Below are 5,223 nucleotides of genomic sequence, written 5' to 3'. Positions count from 1 at the left end.
TAGAATTTTTTTAGGTCTACCCTTAGACCTGATGGTGACGTAGTGTCCCCATGAGTGACAGAACACTGAGTCAATCACGGCGCAACACTTCATATTTTCTGCTGGGTTGCCCCACCACCACAGAAAGCACTGAAATAGGCTGAAACAACTGCATTTTGGAGCTGCCTTACTCAAGAAAACAAAAAAGAGACAATGTTTGTACGCAACTTTATTAACTTAATGATATATATATATTTTTCTACATTGTTTGCAAACTGACACATATTAATGCCAAAATAATATGTAAAACAGGCAAGCCCCCCCAAATTAAACAAATAAATAAATAGATGTGGGGCTCAGCCCCACCAGCCCTGAATAACCGGTCACCACTGGGACTGACCAATGGCACATTTAACATAACATAAACTCTGGGATTGCATGTGCCTCATCAAAGACTGCATGTCCTGTTTGGCCGTAACCCTTCCTATGTGACGGTACACAGATTGGTGTGATAGCAGTAATTGTACATAAGACATATTGTGACTCACCTAAAGTCCTAAGAATGTTCTTGTTACTCACCCAAAACCAAGCTTCTAGCCACAACCCAGTCCTTAGCAGTGACCCAAAAGGGACAGGCTGTGATGTGGCCCCATTGTGCCACTGTTTGGGAACCACTGATACAAGGTCATCTGTGGTCATGGAAGTGGATGCGCTTCTGCGCTGAAACAGAACTACAGAGAACAGAGTGACCACTAATTCAGACAAGCAAACACACACCCAACACACACAACACACACACCAAATGTCAGACCCAACACATACACATTAACACACACATATACGAAATTCCAGATGAAAAACACATACATGCCAAGAGAAGTTTCAGTGCCAAATCTCAGCCACATACGTCACTGCTGGTGATTTTTCAGTGTGTGTGTTCTGTGAGGCAGTAATAAAGCAGTAATGTGGAAAGTGAGGAGGGGGGATTGTCACTGGGGCCAGAGAACAATAGACTCAAGGGAAACAGTAGGACAGAGGCAGGACATCCTAACTGCTACTTCATCTTCCTCTCTGTGTCACGTTCTGACCTTAGTTCCTTTTTTATGTCTTTGTGTTAGGTTGGTCAGGGCGTGAGTTGGGGTGGGTAGTCTATGTAATTTTTTCTATGTTATATTTCTATGTGTTTAGCCTAGTATGGTTCTCAATCAGAGGCAGGTGTCGTTCGTTGTCTCTGATTGAGAATCATACTTAGGTAGCCTATTTTCCCCATTTTGGTTGTGGGTGTTTAATTTTCTGTTTAGTGTTTTTCTGCACCTTACAGGACTGTTTCGTGTTTTTTTTTCCGTTTATTCACGCTGTTGTTTTTGTATTTCAGTGTTCAGTTAAATAAATCATGAACACGTACCACGCTGCGCTTTGGTCCACACCTTCTTCCACCTCCAACAGCCGTTACACTCTGTCTGTCTCAGCTGGCCCCCGCAAAGTAACACATTACCCCCCTGCCCCCAGGCCTGGAGGAACTGTCACTCTGACCCCGTGGCTAACTCCTGTACTTTATTTCTGCACCCAGGCCTGGAGGAACTGTCACTCTGACCCTGTGGCTAACTCCTGTACTTTATTTCTGCACCCAGGCCTGGAGGAACTGTCACTCTGACCCGGTGGCTAACTCCTGTACTTTATTTCTGCACCCAGGCCTGGAGGAACTGTCACTCTGACCCCGTGGCTAACTCCTGTACTTTATTTCTGCACCCAGGCCTGGAGGAACTGTCACTCTGACCCTGTGGCTAACTCCTGTACTTTATTTCTGCACCCAGGCCTGGAGGAACTGTCACTCTGACCCCGTGGCTAACTCCTGTACTTTATTTCTGCCTCCAGGCCTGGAGGAACTGTCACTCTGACCCCGTGGCTAACTCCTGTACTTTATTTCTGCCCCCAGGCCTGGAGGAACTGTCACTCTGACCCCGTGGCTAACTCCTGTACTTTACTTCTGCCTCCAGGCCTGGAGGAACTGTCACTCTGACCCCGTGGCTAACTCCTGTACTTTATTTCTGCCTCCAGGCCTGGAGGAACTGTCACTCTGACCCCGTGGCTAACTCCTGTACTTTATTTCTGCACCCAGGCCTGGAGGAACTGTCACTCTGACCCCGTGGCTAACTCCTGTACTTTATTTCTGCACCCAGGCCTGGAGGAACTGTCACTCTGACCCCGTGGCTAACTCCTGTACTTTATTTCTGCCTCCAGGCCTGGAGGAACTGTCACTCTGACCCCGTGGCTAACTCCTGTACTTTATTTCTGCACCCAGGCCTGGAGGAACTGTCACTCTGACCCCGTGGCTAACTCCTGTACTTTATTTCTGCACCCAGGCCTGGAGGAACTGTCACTCTGACCCCGTGGCTAACTCCTGTACTTTATTTCTGCCTCCAGGCCTGGAGGAACTGTCACTCTGACCCCGTGGCTAACTCCTGTACTTAATTTCTGCCCCCAGGCCTGGAGGAACTGTCACTCTGACCCCGTGGCTAACTCCTGTACTTTATTTCTGCCCCCAGGCCTGGAGGAACTGTCACTCTGACCCCGTGGCTAACTCCTGTACTTTATTTCTGCCCCCAGGCCTGGAGGAACTGTCACTCTGACCCCGTGGCTAACTCCTGTACTTTATTTCTGCCCCCAGGCCTGGAGGAACTGTCACTCTGACCCCGTGGCTAACTCCTGTACTTTATTTCTGCCCCCAGGCCTGGAGGAACTGTCACTCTGACCCCGTGGCTAACTCCTGTACTTTATTTCTGCTTCCAGGCCTGGAGGAACTGTCACTCTGACCCCGTGGCTAACTCCTGTACTTTATTTCTGCTTCCAGGCCTGGAGGAACTGTCAATCTGACCCCGTGGCTAACTCCTGTACTTTATTTCTGCCCCCAGGCCTGGAGGAACTGTCACTCTGACCCCGTGGCTAACTCCTGTACTTTATTTCTGCACCCAGGCCTGGAGGAACTGTCACTCTGACCCCGTGGCTAACTCCTGTACTTTATTTCTGCCTCCAGGCCTGGAGGAACTGTCACTCTGACCCCGTGGCTAACTCCTGTACTTTATTTCTGCCCCCAGGCCTGGAGGAACTGTCACTCTGACCCCGTGGCTAACTCCTGTACTTTATTTCTGCCCCCAGGCCTGGAGGAACTGTCACTCTGACCCCGTGGCTAACTCCTGTACTTTATTTCTGCCCCCAGGTCTGGAGGAACTGTCACTCTGACCCCGTGGCTAACTCCTGTACTTTATTTCTGCCCCCAGGCCTGGAGGAACTGTCACTCTGACCCCGTGGCTAACTCCTGTACTTTATTTCTGCACCCAGGCCTGGAGGAACTGTCACTCTGACCCCGTGGCTAACTCCTGTACTTTATTTCTGCCCCCAGGCCTGGAGGAACTGTCACTCTGACCCCGTGGCTAACTCCTGTACTTTATTTCTGCCCCCAGGCCTGGAGGAACTGTCACTCTGACCCCGTGGCTAACTCCTGTAATTTATTTCTGCCCCCAGGCCTGGAGGAACTGTCACTCTGACCCCGTGGCTAACTCCTGTACTTTATTTCTGCCCCCAGGCCTGGAGGAACTGTCACTCTGACCCCGTGGCTAACTCCTGTACTTTATTTCTGCACCCAGGCCTGGAGGAACTGTCACTCTGACCCCGTGGCTAACTCCTGTACTTTATTTCTGCCCCCAGGCCTGGAGGAACTGTCACTCTGACCCCGTGGCTAACTCCTGTACTTTATTTCTGCCCCCAGGCCTGGAGGAACTGTCACTCTGACCCCGTGGCTAACTCCTGTACTTTATTTCTGCCCCCAGGCCTGGAGGAACTGTCACTCTGACCTCGTGGCTAACTCCTGTACTTTATTTCTGCCCCCAGGCCTGGAGGAACTGTTACTCTGACCCCGTGGCTAACTCCTGTACTTTATTTCTGCACCCAGGCCTGGAGGAACTGTCACTCTGACCCCGTGGCTAACTCCTGTACTTTATTTCTGCCCCCAGGCCTGGAGGAACTGTCACTCTGACCCCGTGGCTAACTCCTGTACTTTATTTCTGCCCCCAGGCCTGGAGGAACTGTCACTCTGACCCCGTGGCTAACTCCTGTACTTTATTTCTGCCCCCAGGCCTGGAGGAACTGTCACTCTGACCCCGTGGCTAACTCCTGTACTTTATTTCTGCCTCCAGGCCTGGAGGAACTGTCACTCTGACCCCGTGGCTAACTCCTGTACTTTATTTCTGCCCCCAGGCCTGGAGGAACTGTCACTCTGACCCCGTGGCTAACTCCTGTACTTTATTTCTGCCCCCAGGCCTGGAGGAACTGTCACTCTGACCCCGTGGCTAACTCCTGTACTTTATTTCTGCCCCCAGGCCTGGAGGAACTGTCACTCTGACCCCGTGGCTAACTCCTGTACTTTATTTCTGCTTCCAGGCCTGGAGGAACTGTCACTCTGACCCCGTGGCTAACTCCTGTACTTTATTTCTGCCCCCAGGCCTGGAGGAACTGTCACTCTGACCCCGTGGCTAACTCCTGTACTTTATTTCTGCCCCCAGGCCTGGAGGAACTGTCACTCTGACCCCGTGGCTAACTCCTCTACTTTATTTCTGCCTCCAGGCCTGGAGGAACTGTCACTCTGACCCCGTGGCTAACTCCTGTACTTTATTTCTGCCCCCAGGCCTGGAGGAACTGTCACTCTGACCCCGTGGCTAACTCCTGTACTTTATTTCTGCCCCCAGGCCTGGAGGAACTGTCACTCTGACCCCGTGGCTAACTCCTGTACTTTATTTCTGCCCCCAGGCCTGGAGGAACTGTCACTCTGACCCCGTGGCTAACTCCTGTACTTTATTTCTGCCCCCAGGCCTGGAGGAACTGTCACTCTGACCCCGTGGCTAACTCCTGTACTTTATTTCTGCCCCCAGGCCTGGAGGAACTGTCACTCTGACCCCGTGGCTAACTCCTGTACTTTATTTCTGCACCCAGGCCTGGAGGAACTGTCACTCTGACCCCGTGGCTAACTCCTGTACTTTATTTCTGCCCCCAGGCCTGGAGGAACTGTCACTCTGACCCCGTGGCTAACTCCTGTACTTTATTTCTGCCCCCAGGCCTGGAGGAACTGTCACTCTGACCCCGTGGCTAACTCCTGTACTTTATTTCTGCACCCAGGCCTGGAGGAACTGTCACTCTGACCCCGTGGCTAACTCCTGTACTTTATTTCTGCCCCCAGGCCTGGAGGAACTG

This window comes from Oncorhynchus mykiss, chromosome 5 (genome assembly GCF_013265735.2).
Source record: "Oncorhynchus mykiss isolate Arlee chromosome 5, USDA_OmykA_1.1, whole genome shotgun sequence".
Classification (NCBI taxonomy): domain Eukaryota; kingdom Metazoa; phylum Chordata; class Actinopteri; order Salmoniformes; family Salmonidae; genus Oncorhynchus; species Oncorhynchus mykiss.
This window is presented reverse-complemented; position numbering follows the sequence as displayed.